Source organism: Macaca nemestrina, chromosome 9 (assembly GCF_043159975.1).
Source record: "Macaca nemestrina isolate mMacNem1 chromosome 9, mMacNem.hap1, whole genome shotgun sequence".
NCBI classification, from domain to species: Eukaryota; Metazoa; Chordata; class Mammalia; order Primates; family Cercopithecidae; genus Macaca; species Macaca nemestrina.
The window spans coordinates 15,770,799-15,788,798 of NC_092133.1; the positions used below are offsets into that span (position 1 = coordinate 15,770,799).

Genomic DNA, 18,000 nt, shown 5'->3' on the forward strand with positions numbered 1-18,000 from the left:
GGATCATGTCGCAAATGATCCAGGCACCTGAATTGAGTGAATGTCTAAGTCCCAGGAGGCATTCTGAAAACAAAAATGCAAGGAATGAATCCAGAGGATGGTCATGAAATCTACAGCAGTTGGCGAGTTTAAGAAAGAATTGGGAAATGACAGAAAAGAAAGATAGAGGCAGGACCCTGAGAATGCATTTCCATGGCAGCTGTCAACTAGTGGGAGAGAGAGTGAACAGAACAGAATACTGAGATGACAACGGAGTGCAAACTTGCACGTTGCAGACTCTGGAGAAGGGGAAAACTGAACGAGGCTTTGGAGGCACCCAGAAAATCCTTTTTGCCTTCCCATCTTATACAAAGGAGAAAACCCAGTTTCGATCCTGAAAACCAACCCAAAGCCTGCTTACCAGGATTTGATTTGATTTCACCAGGCTGCTCTTCATGCGGCCCCAGCCTGATTCTATGCCTATGCCAGGGGCTGTGCAGGGAATTAGGTGAACACAGATTCTGTTTCCATTTGCCCAAACATTAAAATAAGACTAGTGGTTCTGTGGAACATTGAGGCACAAATAGTGATTCAAGAACAAAGCGACAGCTTTTCAGACAGATGCAGGAGGTTTTCTTTTGGTGTTTTACAAACTGGCTTGGGAAGACATGAGAGGGAGCAGAACTCACTGTGATGGGCAAAATAATAGACACATCCCAAAGACAGCCACATCCTAATCCTCCTAGTCTGTGAATATGTTACCTTATATGACAAAAGGGACTTTGCAAATGTGATTAAGGTTAAGGACCTTGGGATAGGAGATGATCGTGGATTATCCATTTGGTGCCAATGCCATCGCAAGGGTCCTGGTAAGCAGAGAATCTTTCCTGGCTGCAGAGAATCAGAGAGACAGCAGCCTGAGAGACACCTGGCCCAATGCTGCTGGCCTTGAAGGTAGAGGAAGAGCCATGAGCCAAGGAATGCAGATGTCCTCTAGAAGCTGGAAAAGGCAAGGAAATGGATTCTCCCGTAGACCCTCCAGAAGGAACACAGTCTTGCTGACACCTTGGTTTGAGATTAGTGAGATTCCTGTCAGACCCTGAGCTCCAGAACAGTAACATGATGAGTTTGTATTGTTTAAAACACTAAGTTTGTGGAATTACTTTTAGCAGTCACAGAAAATTAAGCCACTCATCAGGCTGGTGGAGAGAAAAGGCCCCCAAGATGAGAAGATCTCCCCCCAAATAGAAAGAAGCAGAGTTCTGCCAAGATTTAATCTCAAGATTTGCCTTAGTCAGCTTGGGCTGCTATAACAAAATATAACATGATATAACAACATACCACAGACTGGATGGCTTAAACCACAGACATTTATTTCTAACGGTTCTGGAGGCTGAGAGGTCCACGACCAAGGTGAGGGCAGATTCAGTTCCTGGTGAGGGTCCTCTTCCTTATTCTCAGGTGGCTGCCTTCTTGCTGTGCCCCCACATGGCAGAGAGAGAGACAGAGCAAAAGAGAGAGAGAGAGAGAGAGAGAGAGAGAGAGAGAGAGACAAAGACAGAGAGACAGAGAGAGAGAGAGAGAGAGAGAGAGAGCGTTCTGGCCTCTTCCTCTTCTTCTAAGAGCACTAACCTTGCCATGGGGGCCTCACTGTCACAACCTCATGTAAACCTAATCACTTCCCAAAGGCCTCGTCTCCAAACACCACCACATCTCATGTTAGGGATTCAACATGCACATTTTAGAGGGGCACAGACCTTCAGTCCATAGTAAGATTCTTAAAAACATCGATGGGCAAGAATGAAAAGCAAAACAAAATAGAATATTTATCTAAATCTACAAGCAGGTTAATTTTCCTCAGGGGTAGACATTAAATGTTGATTATGACTGGTATAGTAAACTCTCTGAGATATTTCTTTTCACGTTGGGTGTACCTTGAACTTGTTTGTCATTGGAGAGGCGTGTATATCCTGGACAAGCTCACAACTATCATGGCTGGAAGCGCACAAGACTATGTGAAGCCTGTGTGGCCGCTCATTGCGATGGAGGAGGCACAAGGAGAGAAACTCGACCTGACCCAGGGAGGTTCCAGCCGGGTCGTCCTGTTGGTTTTTGTGTTCATCAAAGTAAATAAGTAAAGCAACCCTGAATTTCAGTCAACATAAGTCAGTTTCTCAACTCAATAACAATCCTGTCAGTTAACAAACTGTCGGTTTGGCAGTTGACATTCTACATAATGGCTCAGGGACCCAGGCTCCTTCCCTCTTGTATCTCTGTCCTTTCCTAGGGCCTTGATAAACTTTATTCCTGGCCAGTGGATGAGGAAAGATGGTGGAGAAGACCCACCTGCTTCTCCTGTGTCCCAAAGTTTTTTACTTTTACTCACATTCCACTGGTGAGCCACTGGTGAGACTCAATCATGTTGTCTTACCTGGATACAGGGGAGGTAGGGGCCTGTCTCTGCACTAAAGAAGGAGACACAGAAACCTTTGGGGCAGCTGGCAGTCTCTGCCATAGAGTTAAACACATTTGGAATTACTTTTAGCAGCCGCAGAAAACTAAGCCACCCATCAGGCTGGTGGAGAGAGAAGGCCCCCAAGATGAGAAGGTGGGGTTTGTTTTTGTTTTTGTTTGTTTTCGAGACAGGGCCTCACTCTGTCACCTGGGCTGGAGTGCAGTGGCGTAATCCTGGCTCACCACAGCCTCCATCTCCTGGGCTCAAGCGATAGCATCTAGTAGGATGTTGCCCAGGCTGGCCTCGGGCTCCTGATCTCAAGCGATCCTCTTTCCTTGGCTTCCCAACGTGCTGGGATTACAAGCATGAATCACCATGCCTGGCCAGATACTAAGTATTTTTAAGAGTCAGGGATCTAGACCCTGGGAAATGTACTGATATTGAATGATAATGTCTGATTTAACTGTCCAGCTATGAGCTGCAGAGAAGATCACTCTTTTGTGGGTAGCGTGTGTGTTTTTCCATCAGGGAATGAATATTGACAAACTCAATCACCCTGGAAGGAGCTACTCCGGGAAGAGGAAGGAAGACTGGAGAGGTGAGACCAAGAGCTAAGAGTCAGAAAAACTTCTTTCTTTCTCTGGACCTCCCTGGTTGGGACTGGACTCTGAGGTGCAGAAGTAATTTTGATTTCAATGGCATAAGAGAGTGGTTGGTCACTGCCAAGTATAGACAGGTTGGGTGTTTTTCGTCTGTTTGTTTTTTGAGATGGAGTCTTGCTCTGTTGCCCAGGCTGGAGTGCAATGGCACAGTCTCGGCTCACTGCAACCTCAGCCTCCCGGGTTCAAGCAATTCTCCTGCTTCAGCCCCCAAGTAGCTGGGATTAGAGGTGCCCACCACCAAGTCCGGCTAATTTTTGTATTTTTAGTAGAAACAGGGTTTCACCATGTTGGCAAGGATGGTCGTGAACTCCCAGCCTCAGGTAATCTGCCTATCTCGACCTCCCAAAGTGCTGGGATTACAGGCATGAGCCACCACACCCGACCACGGTGGGTGTTAAGCAAGCTAATGTCCTTTCAAGTGGCCAGGGGATTTGGTCTAGACTTGCAACTTTTGAGAGCACCTCTGTGCAGAAGTAGTTGTAGCGGTGCTTTCTTCCATATTCTCCAAACGATTAGTAAAGCCCTCTTAAAAAGTGTGCAATGGTAGCAGTTCTGCTGTGAAAATTAAAAGAAGGGCTTGTGTTATGTGCTGCCTTGTGTCCCGCACCAATTCATATATTGAAGTCCTAACCTCCAGCACCCAGAATGTGCCTTTATTTGAAAATAGGTGCTTTAAGGAAGTAATTCAGTTAAAATGAGGTCATTAGGGTACGCCCCAACCTAACATGCCTGGCGTCCTTGTAAAAAGTGGAGATTAGGACACAGACATGCAGAATGAAGACCAGAGGACTAAGCAAGAAGGCAGCCACCTACAAGTCAAGGAAAGAGGCCTCAAGGGAAACCAACCCTGCTGACACCTTGAGGCCAGACTCCTGGCCCTCAGAATTGTGAGAAGACACACTTGAGTTGTTTAAACCACCTAATCTTCGGTCTAACAGTCCTAGCAAATCAGTATAGCCTGGTTCACACTTGGGGCAGAAGAGTGAAGAGGGCAGGCAACCCTCCCCAGGCCACAGTGCTGGTGTTAGGAGAAGTCACTGGCAGAGGCAGTGTATTAGTCTGTTTTCACGCTGCCAAGGCTGGGTAATTTACAAAGGAAAGAGGTTTAATTGACTCACAGTTTCATATGTCTGGGGAGGCCTCACAATCATGGTAGAAAAGCAAGGGATGTCTTACACAGTGGCAGGCAAGAGAGAAAGCAAGAATCAAGCAAAAGGGGAAACCCGTTATCAAACCATCAGTTCTCATGAGACTTATTCGCTACCATGAGAATAGTATGGGGAAACCGCACCTATGATTCAATTGTCTCCCACTGGGTCTCTCCTACAATACGTGGGAATTATGGGAGCTACAATTCAAGATGAGATTTGGGTGGGGACACAGCCAAGCCGTATCAGGCAGCCATGCCCAGTGTGCAGTAGCAGAAGTGGCGAGGTACTGGGCCAGGGGGCCAGGCAGGGGGACATGGGTGGATCTGCTCTTGAGAACACATAGAACTCATGGAACTTACTGGGCGACCAAGTTTTCCCATGGCCTGGTGGGCTGGAAGTCTTCATACATCCTATTAGTGGATATATGACCTCTTCTGGAAGTTTCCAGTTGGTAAAGCCAAGCCTGGTATGGGCTGCAAGAGAATGCTTGTTCTCAGACTAAACCATTCAAAGGAACTGACGGTGTGATTTGAATCCCCAACTCCCTCTCTTTCTGTGTGTTCTTTACTTAACCTCCATGAACTTGGCTTTCTCATCTGTAAAACACTGATGGCCGGGTGCAGTGGCTCATGTCTGTAATCCCAGCACTTTGGGAGGCCAAGGCAGGCAGATCACGAGGTCAAGAGATTAAGACCATCCTGGCCAACATGGTGAAACCCCGTCTCTACTAAAAAAAATACAAAAATCAGCTGGGCATGGTGGCGTGTACCTGTAGTCCCAGCTACTCGGGAGGCTGAGGCAGGAGAATTGTTTGAACCCGGGAGATGGAGGTTGCAGTGAGCTGAGACTGCATCACTGCACTCCAGCCTGGGCAACAGAGCGAGACTCCATCTCAAAAAAAAAAAAAAAAAAAGTTTATACTGACAGTTTTTGCTTATAATATAATATATAATATAACAGTCCTGCCATTCGACCTAATGACCATGACATAAGGTTTTTAGTATTGGGCTTGGCACATACCATGTGCTTAATAAATGGCAGCTGCTGTGTTTATTATAGGAAAATATCACTTGTGAGAGGAACAGAGTCCCTGGAGCCTGGGTTCCTTCCTCATGAGCAGAATGGATTACTATGAAGGCTGTTGGCCATTTGTGTGCTGGGGAGATATCAGCCCACTCTGACAACTTCCAGCATGGTGACCAGATTCCCTGTGGAATGAAAATGTCCTCAGAAAGGAGCAAGAAGACTGAACTACACAAAGATCTGTAGTTCTTTTCTGTTTCGAAAGCTAATTCTATTGCCACAGGGCCAGGTTCAAGCACATCGTCCCACCAGAGTCATGTGCCTGTGCTCACCTGAATTCTCTTTCTCACAGCTTTGATCATTTCTAAAGGAGGCCCTCTATGTCTCAGCATAAGCGTGTTAGCCATTACCAGAAAGGAGGTTCGTGAAGCCAGATCACAGAGGAAAGTTGTCCACGTGTTTAGCCTTTATACTGTGTTGGCTGTGTTTAGGATACACGGTGATGCATAGATACATAGGAACCAGAGTGGATTTTCTTTTTGGAAGGGGCAGTATTTAGTCCCTGTGCTATTAGAATATTTCACCTCTGAGCACGGAGATGAAATACTCTAATCCATATTAAATATGGATTATAAATTCAGCGGGTATTTGATTTCTTGATGGAGCTCCTGTCATCTCCCACCGTTTTCTTGACCCTAAAGACCTTCAGTGCTGTTTCCTTTCGCTTTTCAGACTGATAGAATTCAAGAAACTGTAGGAAACTTTGGAACAGAATGCTTGCCACGCACACTGCCCTGGTCTGCGCCTGATTACACACAGGCAGCTGCACCTCGCAAAGGCTGCCGGGATCACATCATCCTGTTATGAAATCGGACTTTTAAGGAGCTGGAGTTAAGTGGCAACTTTAGTGGCTGTCAAAACAGCCTCAGTTAAGGCCTGAGAGAGTGTAGTTTACTGGGCGAGGTTGTTCTGGGTAGCCATCAAAGGGCCTGGAATTGGTGGGTGAAGGAAGGAGGACGAGGGCAGGGAAGGAACCAGGAAGCCGGGAAGCTGCAGCACGAAGTTCCCCCATCTTGCTCTGTTGGTGCTAACCCCAGTGTCTCGGCTTCCAGTCTCCATTTGCTCCCTAAGCTCCTGCTGTGCTCATCTCTGGTCTGCTCAGGACTGGGTCTCTCTTTTATTTCCTCAAGCTGTGCTCCTAAACCTTGGGGCAGAAGGGATAGGGAGTCAATCAAATTAGGCCAGGATTAGAAAATCAGCTACTGAGTTGAGGGCCGCAAGAAGCCACACAGTAATTACATTACAAATGTCCTATCTCATCAACTCTGAGAGTGGGCATGATTTTTATCTTCATTCTGTAGATAAGTAAACTGAGGCTGATAGAGGCTACATGAATTACCCAAGGTCACACAGTCCACAGATGGTGAAAATTCAAATGCAGAACTTTTGGGGACCCAGGCTTATTTTGTTTCCTATACCACACTGATCCTCCATTCAAAAAGGAAAAATATGAGAATTCTTGGAGGTGGTGTTTCAGGGAATTTCTAATGTGGTGGTGTGTGTGCTTGCGCACCTGTGCGTGCCTGTGTGTGTGAGGGACAGAGGGAGGAAGGAGGAGATCCTGCTGGAAAGACAGAGAAGGATGAAACTGAGGAGGACTTTCAGTGTCAAGGGGAAGAGTTTGCGTTTCATTCTGAGAGAAGTGACTGCACAGGAGGGACGTCCTGAAGGCTTGTGAGGAGAGGAGGGGCCTACAGTATGGTGAGCCCACTGTTTCACTTATCAGGGATGGACTTGGGTGGGGACAAGAGGCAGCGAAACCACATGGTGTGCATCCACAGAGCCCCTGAGATGCTGCTGCTTATGGAACCACTCATTCCGTCAGCCAATACGAGGCTCTCCATGTGTGAGTTTCCAACTTCCATCTGGATTGTTAATTATTGGATGGCAAAAACTGCCTCGCACAGTTTTGATTTCCCACAAAACCTAGAATAATGCTGAGCACACAGCCAGAGCAAACTAACACATGTGTTAATTGTTCTTCCCTTTCGAATAAATCCTAAGCTATTGTCATACATCTATGTGTTACATATGAATCCCAAGAGAAAGGGTGCAATAACTCTTTTCATAGGGAAAATTTCCTCCCCCACCATTGTAGATCTTTTAGCAAATATGTTCTAAGTTGCTTTGGAAATTTCCCAGTCCTCAAAATAAGAAATGACAGAGAAGTCTTACTGAAAAGTCTTGTTTTGTTTTTTCTGGTATTTTTTTAATTTAATACTTTATGAAGATCTTCAATAAATACTGTGAAAACCCAGTGAGATCTCGACTCCTTACCCCAACTCTGCTGGATTCACTGGAATTTTCTGTCAAACACACCGCTGAATTCATGCATAAATGACAAACTCTAGAATCTGCTTACTATCTCTGATGGGCTGCTTCTTACTGATCACAAAACAAAAAGGTAAAAGAGGCATTTCCTTGGCTCTGCCCTCCCTTTCAGTTGGAGGGATTTACAGTGACCAAGGGCTTCACCTCATGCTGTGAGCTGATTTAAGCAAGTCAGCTATCAGAGCTGATTGGCACTTGATGAACCAGCAGGCTAAACACTTGAGGGGAGTTTTTTTGTTTGTTTGTTTTTTCTGAGATGGAGAATTGCTTTATCGCCCAGGCTAGAGTACAATGGTGCGATCTCAGCTTACTGCAACCTCTCCCTCCCAGGCTCAAGCGAGATCCTCCCACCTCAGCTTCCCAAGTAGCTGGGACGACAGGCGCACCAGCACACCCAGCTAATTTTTGTATGTTTAGTAGAGATGGGGTTTCATCATGTTGGCCAGGCTGGTCTTTAACTTCTGACCTCAGGTGATACTCCTGCCTCAGCCTCCTAAAGTGCTGGGATCACAGGTGTGAGCCACTGTGCCCAGCCAGGGATGACTTTTAAACAATGGGACTCAGCTTCCTGGGAACTTTGTTATCTCAAAGATTTATTATATTTATGCTTTTATTATTATCTGTAATTGACATAGTAATTGTATATGTTTATGGGGTACAGTGTGATATTTTGATATATATGTATACAGCATTAGTGATCAAATCAGGGTAATTAGCAAATCCATCACCTCAAACATTTATTATTTCTTTATGCTGGGAACATTCAAGATATGCTCTACTAGCTATTTGAAAATATACATAAATTGTTGTTAACTGTAATCACCGTATCCTGCTATAGAATGCTAGAACTTATTCCTCCTGCCTAGCTGTACTTGGTATTTGCTAACCGACCCTCGGCTATCCCTCCTCCCTCAACCCTTCCCTGTCTCTAGAAACCACTATTCTACTCTCTACTTCTATGAGTTCAACCTTTTTTGGCTTCCACATATGAGTGGGAACATGCAATACTGGTCTTTCTGTGCCTGGCGTATTTCACTTAACATAATGTTCTCCAGGTTTATTTATGTTGCCTCAAATGACAGAATTTTCTTCTTTTTTATGACTAAATAGAATTCCATTGTATATATCTACCACATTTTCTTTATCTATTCATCTGTTGATGAATAGTTAGGTCAATTTTATATCTTGGCTATTGTCAAACACGTATTTATTATGTATAGTCATGTATTCCTTAATTATGAGTATACGTTTTAATGAATGCATCATTAGGAGATTTTGTTCTTGTGCAAACATTAAAGAGTGCCCTTACACAAACCCAGATGGATTAGCCTACCACTCACCTAGGTTATATGATCTGGCTTATTGCTCCTAGGCTACAAGCCTGTATAGCATGGTACTGCACTAAATACTATAGGCAATTGGAACACAAGCATGACAGGGTATATCTTTGTTATTTAAATAAATATAACCATAGAACAGGTATAGTACAAATACCTATACAAGATAAGAAACAGTACACCTGTATAGGGTACTTACATGAATGACACTTGCAGGACCGGTAAGTTGCTTTAGGTGAGTCAGGGAGTGAGTGGTGAGTGAATGCGAAGGCCTAGGACATGACCCTACACTACCATAGCCTTTATAAACATGTGAACTTAGGTTACACTAAATTTGTTTATTTCTAAATGATTGTGCTATGACATTTTAATGGCTATGATGTTGAATTTTTCAACTTCATTATAATCTTACTGATACACCATTGTGTATCAGTCCCTAACAACCAAAACCTAATTATGCAGTGCATAACTGTAATTCAACTTACTTATAACCCAAATCATCCTGTCAAGGATTTGAGAGCTTATGGCAAAAACACATAGAATGAACTGGTAACCTCAAAATCAAATTAAAAAATCAGATCCAGGGAAAATGGAAATTAAAGGAGGAAGTCAAACTCAGGGAGGAAAATTGAATGCAAATATCTGGGCCCCACAAGAGATTTCAAAATGGCAGCACATAAGCAAACTCAGCTGAAGTGGCATTTTGTTTGGCCCACATCGTGTTTTTTAAGTTTTTTATCCTGTTTTACAATCCAGTGAGAGGAGAGACTGTTATAGGACAAAAGCAAATGAAGAGGTGTAACTAATAAATGCAATGTGTAGGCCTTGTTTAGTCCAACTGCAAAACTAACATTGGTTTTGAATTTGGAAGATTTGAATGTGGATCAAATATTAGAGGATATTAAGAATTATCGTTAATTCTCATAAGTATGATAATGATATATGTGCCAGTAAAACCACAAAACATCCGAGATGTATTTTTAAATATATAAAATAAAATATGTTTTAAAATATATAAAATTAAAAACAAAGTGGGGTAGGTAAATAAGATTAACAAAATGTTGACAATTTCTGAATCCAAATGACAAGTTTATGAAGGTTCATTCCACCTCTCTGTTTTTATATATGTTTGAAAATTTCCATAATGAGTACTTTTTTTTTTTTTTTTTCGAAACAGAGTCTCGTTCTGTTGCCCAGGCTGGAGTGCAGTGGTGAGATCTCAGTTCACTGCAAGCTCTGCCTTCCAGGTTCACGCCATTCTCCTGCCTCAGCCTCCCGAGTAGCTGGGACTATACAGGTGCCCACCACCATGCCAGCCAATATTTTTGTATTTTTAGTAGAGACGGGGTTTCACCATGTTAGCCAGGATGGTCTCTATCTCCTGACCTCGTGATCTGCCCGCCTTCGTCTCCCAAAGTGCTGGGATTACAGGCGTGAATGAATACATATTTTTTAAATGTAGGTATAAACGTCTTGAGATAGGTTATATGCTTCCTAGTGTCATAGAGTCTCCAGGCCTCCAACATTCCCCCTGCCCAGACTCAGTCTCTTAAATTAATTACTGGCTTGGGCTACATTATTATATAATTAAGATTCTTAGAGTCAGATAGAAAAGGGAGACATGGTCAGTTGTTGAAGAGCAATAAACATAGTTTTCTTAACTGGGAAGGACTTAACTAGTACTTAACAGCAAAATAAATGTCTTTCAAGGAGCTTCACAAGGGACCAGAGTAATGTTGCTGGTGTCCTTTGCAGTAGCACTTCTCAACCCACTTTGGTGAAGGATCCTCATCTTTGGGGACTGGTGAACATGCAGTTTGAGGAATGACATCCATCTGTGGGCCACACTTGGAGTAACACTCCTCCACTTCAGCACCCCTCAGCAAGAATCAGTCGAAACTGATCGAAATCCCTTTCTCAGGAAAGCCTTTCTGGGAGGATCCAAAGCAAGAAGGCCTGGGGATGCAGCTTTTGATGGTCTTGCTGAACCTAAAGACAAAATATGAACTATCTGAGACTTGAGGAGAATGGGCAGAAGACATTTCTTCAAATAGCCCTCCATAAACATTTCTCATTGCTGTGGGTTACACTGTAGTCCCTCTCAAAATATGGTCAAGTCCTAGCCCCCAGCACCTGTGAATGGGATGTTGTTTGGCAGTAAGATCTTTGCAGATGTAATCAAGATGAAGTTTGTGATTATTAACGTTATGTGTTAACTTGACTGGGCCGCAGGATGCCCAGATAGCTAGTTAAACATTGTTTCTAGGTGTGTCTGTGAGAGTGTTTCTGGAAAAGATTAGCATTTAAATAGATGGACTAAGTAAAGCAGATGGCCCTCCTCAATTTAGGTGGGTGTCAGGAAACTCATTGAGGGCCTAAATGGAACGAAAAGGCAGTGGGAGGTTTGAATTATGTTTCTTTGCCTGACTGCTTGGGCTTCTCCTGCCCGTATAGCATGACTTACTTTTACCATTGGCACACCTGTTTCTCAGGCCTTTGGATTCAGACTGGCTCTCCACCACCAGCTCTCCTCAGTCTCCAACTTGCTGACTGCAGATCTTGGAACCTCTCAGTCTCCATAATCATGTAAGCCTATTCCTCATTTTGTGTGTGTGTGTATGTGTGTGTGTGTGCTATATATATATAAAGACAGACAGGCTGTGTATGTATAGATTTATACATATATATAGAGAGAGAGACCAATAGGCTATATATGTAGGGGACACAGTTGACATGTACTAAAATGATGGGTCTGAGGTTACGATGGGAAACCCACAGCTCCCACCATAGGGTCTGTGGTAGGCTGAATAATGCCCTGCAGGAGACCAACATAAATAGCCTATTGGGGTGTGTGTGTGTGTGTATATATATATATATACACACACACACATACATATATACACACACACCCACACACACACACATATATGTCTATACATAATATATATTAGTCTACTGTCTATTATATAATAGTCATATTATATATAGACTAATATATACATCTATATATAGAGATTAATAGGCTATAGATATATATAGAGAGATATATATGCTAGTCCATTAGTTTGTATCTATTATATAATTTTATATATATGCGCCTACATATAGGCTATATATGTAGTCTAGTATATATTTTAAACTATATATAGTATATAGTTATATATAACATATACAAACTAATATATATGAGTATATTATATATAATATATACGTCTATATATTAGTCTATTATAGTCTATATATATTTTATATATAGACTTATATATTAGACTATAATATAGATTAATATATATTAGACTGATATATAAACTATATATAACATAAACTAATATATATTAGATTATATATATTATATATATATTATAATAGACTCTACATACAGAGAGAGAGCCTATTAGTCTGTTTTGCTGGGAAACCCCCATTGGCTAATACAAAGTCACACTAGGTTACATTTGGCTTTAGTTGATCACTGGTGTCTTTATAAGGAGAGGTAAATTTTGGCACAGAGACACAGACACACAGGGAGAAAAACACGTGGCGATGGACGCACAGATTCTAGTGATGCATCTAGAAGTCAGAGAACACCAAGGATCACCAGTAACCACCACTAGCTAAGAAAGAAGCATGGAACAGCCTCTCTCTCAGAGCTTCCCAGCGGAATTAACCCTGCCAGCACCTTGTCGGTAGACTTCTGACCTCCAGAACTGCGAGAGAATAGATTTCTGTGGTTTTAGACCACCAGTTGGTAGTAATCTGTTACAGCAGTGTCAGGAAGCTAATACATTCCTCTCAATCAGGCTTTTGGTAAGTTTGGATCTCAAACAATTCTTTCCTGAGGTGAGTTTCTTGAGAACAGGCATCCTGTGCACTTGCTGAGGGCAGCTCCCTGCTGTTTGCTGTTCGAGAGAGTGGGTAGACACAGGTTGCCCCCATTCAGGGGAATGAAGCTGCCCACCTAGACCGTGTTAGGGAACAATTTGTCTGCAGGTAGTGCCTGCAAGCTCCAAGCCATGATTTTTTCTGGAACAAACTGTGAAGGATCCACTTTAGAATGAGAAAACTGAGGGGAGTGGGAGAAGCCTTTTGGAACGCCCTCAATGTCTCATAAACGTTAGTGTGCATGAGACCTGGAAATCATATTTCTAACTCAGATTCCCGTGGCTCTCTCTAGAGATTCAGAGGCCAAGGTGGGACCCGAGAATTTCTGGGTTTCCAAAAGCTGCTGGTGATGCTGATGAAGGGGTTTGGGGAATGGTGCTTTTAGAAACACAGACCCAGGTGAATCGGTTTTGCTTGAAGTACTTGTTCCTGGAACAGACCGGCTGACATCACCCCCTGAAGAGACAGCAACCTATTTTGGCTTTGTTTTCTCCTGGACAGACAGAGAATAATGAAATGCAGAAGATGAAAATGGCAGTAATTTAATTCTCTGAACAAGGTGTGGCTTAGGTAGTTTTATTTTATTTTTTTTAAGTAAAAATTCCCCAAGAACTGTGAAAATATCAATGGTATGAGAAAAGGATAGAGGCAGACACTGGACGGTTGCGGTTTTTTGTTTTTTAATCTGTCACTTAGCAACAACATATGTATGGCTGACAGTTGGACTAATCTTTGAGTTGGCAACACCGAATTGTTAGGAAGTTTAAAATTGTGTTTTATCATTGTTAGCGGTGTTTTAGCAAATCGTGTAAGGTACAATATGTGCTTTCTGCTGTTTTGGAAGGCAGACATTTTAAGCCAGAAATATTTGACTATAAACATATTTTGTACTGATCCCTATTTTCCTTCTACATACAAGAAAAACCAAAGCTTACCTAAGCACAGTAAGAAACCCAGTTAATCACTGCTATAGGATTAGGGGGAAATGTGCTTCAAAAATAGTTTATGAAAGTTTTAATTACACACACAATCATAAAATGTTCAGTAATTGCTGCATATTGATTCCGTTTTTTTTTTCTTCTGGAAATGCTAAAACTATTTCAATATACACAGAATCAATAAACATAATTAAAATATGAGCTCATCAAAACAGTAATTAAATGTACTTAACAGCTTTTGTGGCTTTTCCCCATATGGTTACTGTGGGAGTGTGAATCTGGCGCGCTAGATAAATGTAACAAAATAAAGTGAAAGCCTCAGCAAAGATTACTGTCGTATCATAATACAATAAAACCCAGCTCTGCAGCAACTCGTGCTAAATCAAAAAGTTGACAAAAGGAGTGGTGTATGCAATTATTATACATTTTGGGGCTGTTTTCTATTTATAGGAGATTAACACTATCATGGTCTGCATTCAGAAGGAACAGTAAAATCCTCCAACATGAAAGGAATTTGGGAACAGCACCCTGAGCTCTGAATAGGAAAATTCCTTTTTTAGGATCTTGCCGGCAAAGAGTTTGATCTTCAACCTCTTATCCCCCTAGACTAGGTCTGACTTTCAGGGGCCGAGTCACATGACTCCAGAGGCCCTAAACCATGTGGTTCTCAGAGTCATCTTTTGGTTTTGCCCTTTCCTTAATTCATTTCAGCAGACCCTGGCAATGGAAAGGTAAATTAGCTACGGCCCTTGCCGTGAAGGGGTGTGTACAACCCATGCTGCCTGAAAATGGGGTTGAATCAGAAGGTAAGAACATGAGCTGTGTCTGAGGTTGGTTTCCTCCAGGAGGAGATCTTGAGACAGGCTTTCACTGCAAGTAGTTTATGTGGGAGTCCATCCTTGGAAACATGGCCAAGGGACAAGAAAGTCCAGGAAGGAGAGGAAGCAATTAACGTGCATCACCAAGCAGGCTACCATGGTGGGCAGCCAGAGCTCTACCCCAAAAGAGAACTCCGAGAGATGGTACAGAATATCTCTGAGCTGATCTATGTGAACTGGGATATTTATCCTCCAATTTCCATATGCCTTTGCCAGAACTAAGTATATGCCTTTGCACTAACTCCCTGGTCCTCTGACCTGATTCTGGCGGCAGCTGAGGGCCAACACCACATGGAGAATCTTAAGCACTTGCAGGGACACCACTGGCATGTACAGAGGGTTGGGGGGAGGTTCCCTGTGGTGGAACCCACAGCTTCCATCATAGGGTCTATGATAAGCTGAATCATGCCCTGCCAGAGATGTCCATGTTCTAATCCCTAAAACTTATGACTGTTACATTACATGGCAAAACTTTGAGGATGTGATTCCATTGAGGATCTTGAATGAAGATTTTACCCTGGATTATCTAGATGAGAAATAAATGCAATCACAAATGTCCTTATAAAAGGGAGGCAGAGGGAGATTTCAAGCAGAAGAGGAAAAGGCATTGTGACCTCAGAGGCAGAAGGTCAAGTGATGTTATCATAAGCCAAAGAACACCAGCAGCCACCAAAAGTTGAAAGAGGCGAGGAATGAACTCTTCCCATGAGCCACTGAAGAGGGTGTGGCCTTGTTGACACCTTGTTTTGGCCTGAAGATATTGATTGGGACTTCTGGCTCCAGAACCAGAAAAGAAGACATTTATGATGTTTTAAATCACCAAGTTTGTGATAATTCATTACAATAGTTACAGGAAAACAATACAGGGTTGTAGAAAGGAAAGATTCTTTTGAAGGGGAAGGATAATGGTAGATAGAGAAGAACCAAAGTCAGCAATCATGTAATTATCAATAGGTAATTGAATCTGACAGGGTATTTTTTGTTGTTTGTTTGTTTTGGAGATGGGGTTTCACCATGTTGCCCAGGCTGGTCTTGAACTCCTGGGCTCAAGCAACCTGCCTGCCTCTGCCTCTCAAAGTGCTAGGATTACAGGCATGAGCCACTTCGCCTGGCCTGCATCTGAAACTGAGATTGATTTCAACGTAATCCCAATTTCCTGTTCTCTCTCTCTCCCAATACCCTACTTCCTGACAAATATCCTGCAGAATGTTTTTTTGTTTTCGTTTTTTTGTTTGTTTGTTTTGTTTTCTTAGCAAGTTCATCTACACTTGATGGCTGGACCTAGTTCTTTCTTAAACTGAAATGTCTAAAATTAAGCCATTCTTATTCTGTATTTTCCTGTATCTTGGCCATGGAGGGTTATCCACATGGGCTGTCTTTTTCTGAATCATCTGGAGGCTTTCTACCAACACCTGTGGAACATGTTCTCTATGTGTTTTCCTGCATCCCTCAGCACACCTGTTGTAGAATTCTACCCAGGTGATAAATGAGTGGGATCACTCGACTCTGAAGCCATACATGAAATTTCCCCAGACTGTTTGGAAAAAACAAACTGTACACTGTGATTCCTCCAAAGAGCCTGCAATTAGACCTGGTTTTTAAAGTTGAAAAATACCTAATCTATGAAAATTAAAGAAGATGAAGGAAGAAAAATGCATGAAAAAATAAACTCTAAAACCTCTTGATTATTTTGGACTTGGGATACAGATGGGAGTTCCTCTTTGTGCCAAAAAAATCCATTGAACAACACCAGCTGTGGGGGTAAAGACAATCTGAAAGGATCACACATGGCCATTCACGGAAGGAGCTGTATTAAGGAAGGAGGGAAAAGTTTTGCAGATCAGTTGATTTCTCAGCGCATCATGTGGCCAGATGAAAAGCCTAAGACTACATCTGCAGGCGGATTGTACTATTATTAATATTCATGCAGAGACAATCTAGAAAGCTGTTTCCTCTGCATTTTTAGCAGTATGGTAGGTCTGGAGGAAAAGCGTTTCTTTTGTGTTAAGGAGTTCGTGCTGCATTACTTTAGAGCTTTATGAAGATTAATTTTAAAAGCATTGGGAGTGAAAATATTAGGCCTTATGCAAGGGTAATATTCAAAATATTATACAGTCAGCAAAACCAGGCTGACCGGTCAGATGCTGTCCTGGAGCCCCTGCTGGGGTATTAACCTTTCTTCACTTCCCGGATCCTGGGGAGGTCTGGGGATTTCTGGTGGCCCAGAGACTGGGAGAGGGTGCCAGGGGACATGCAGGGGCTCAGAGGAGCAACTATGTACAGCATGGCCATACCAGTATGCACCAGCTAAGTGTGAACCCTCACCATACCATGTATAAAAATACCAGGCCCTCCTCTCACCTCTTCTCAACAGGGAGAGGTAAGAGCAGGCATTAGAGAATCAGTTCTTTAGTGAATGTTATTTGTGCTTACTATGTGCTAGGCATCATGCTGAGCGCTAGTTATAAAAGCGCTTGCCAACTGAGGAGCAAGGGGGGAAGTGTCATTGTTATGATTCATTTGAGATGTCCAAACACTTGTCTTCTTTGGGGTTTCTTTAGCTGCAAAGTGGTGAGAAACTTGATGCTGGCTGCCTTCAGTAGAACAGGAAAAGGGAAGGGGATTGGGTGGCTCAAATGATGGAAATGTTCAGAGGCAGTTGCTGCTGGGCCCAGGGGATCGTGAATGTGTGTGTGAGTGTTAGTGTGTGTAAGTGCCTGTGTGTGAGAGTGTATGTGTGTGTGTGTGAGTGCTTGTGTGTGTGAATGTGTGGGGGTGTGTGTGTGAGTACATATATGTATGTGTATGTGTGTGAGTGCATGTGTGTGTTTGAGTGTGTGCGCTTGTATCTGTTTTCCCACTTTCCTTCTACTGGCTAATATACCGTTTGAGTTTCCTTGAAAGCAGAGCTTGAGACAATAACTTGGGAGCAAATAGTTTATTTGGGAAGAGATTCCCAAGAGGCAGAAGCAAGGGAGAGGGAAAGGGACAAGGCAGGAAGAAAAGCCACCACGTGCTAGGGTAATGAGCTGAACACATGAGCAACTGGGGCTCAGCCCTGCTGGGGCACCTCTGAGGAACCACAAAGAATTCAGAATTTCTACAGAACTGTCCAAAATGGAAGATGGGAGAGGCTAGGACATTTATCTACAGATCTTTGTCTCCCATTGGTGGAGGGTTGCTCCTGGGGACATTAAGTCCCTGTACTTCTGGGCTGTACCTGCTCATGCCTGGTACAGGTGGCACACTTGACACGGGACACCCCACAGTAGGGGTGTGAGTGTCCACTCCAGTTGTCTTCGAAGTG

The 18,000-nt window shown here is 43.0% G+C and overlaps 1 long non-coding RNA gene across 5 annotated transcripts in view; it reads left to right on the forward strand.

Annotated features, from left to right (window-relative positions):
- The first annotated feature begins 1,601 nt into the window (after positions 1-1,601).
- Positions 1,602-18,000, forward strand: part of LOC105467524 (uncharacterized) — a 39,752-nt gene continuing 23,353 nt past the window's right edge. For 3 of the 5 annotated variants that reach the window (XR_011607607.1, XR_011607611.1, XR_011607609.1), the window contains exons 1-3: positions 1,602-3,032; positions 6,003-7,734; positions 11,491-11,584. This is a non-coding gene — a long non-coding RNA (uncharacterized lncRNA). The remainder of the gene's footprint in view (positions 3,033-6,002; positions 7,735-11,490; positions 11,585-18,000) is intronic. The other 2 variants (XR_011607610.1, XR_011607608.1) reach the window with 2 other exon arrangements.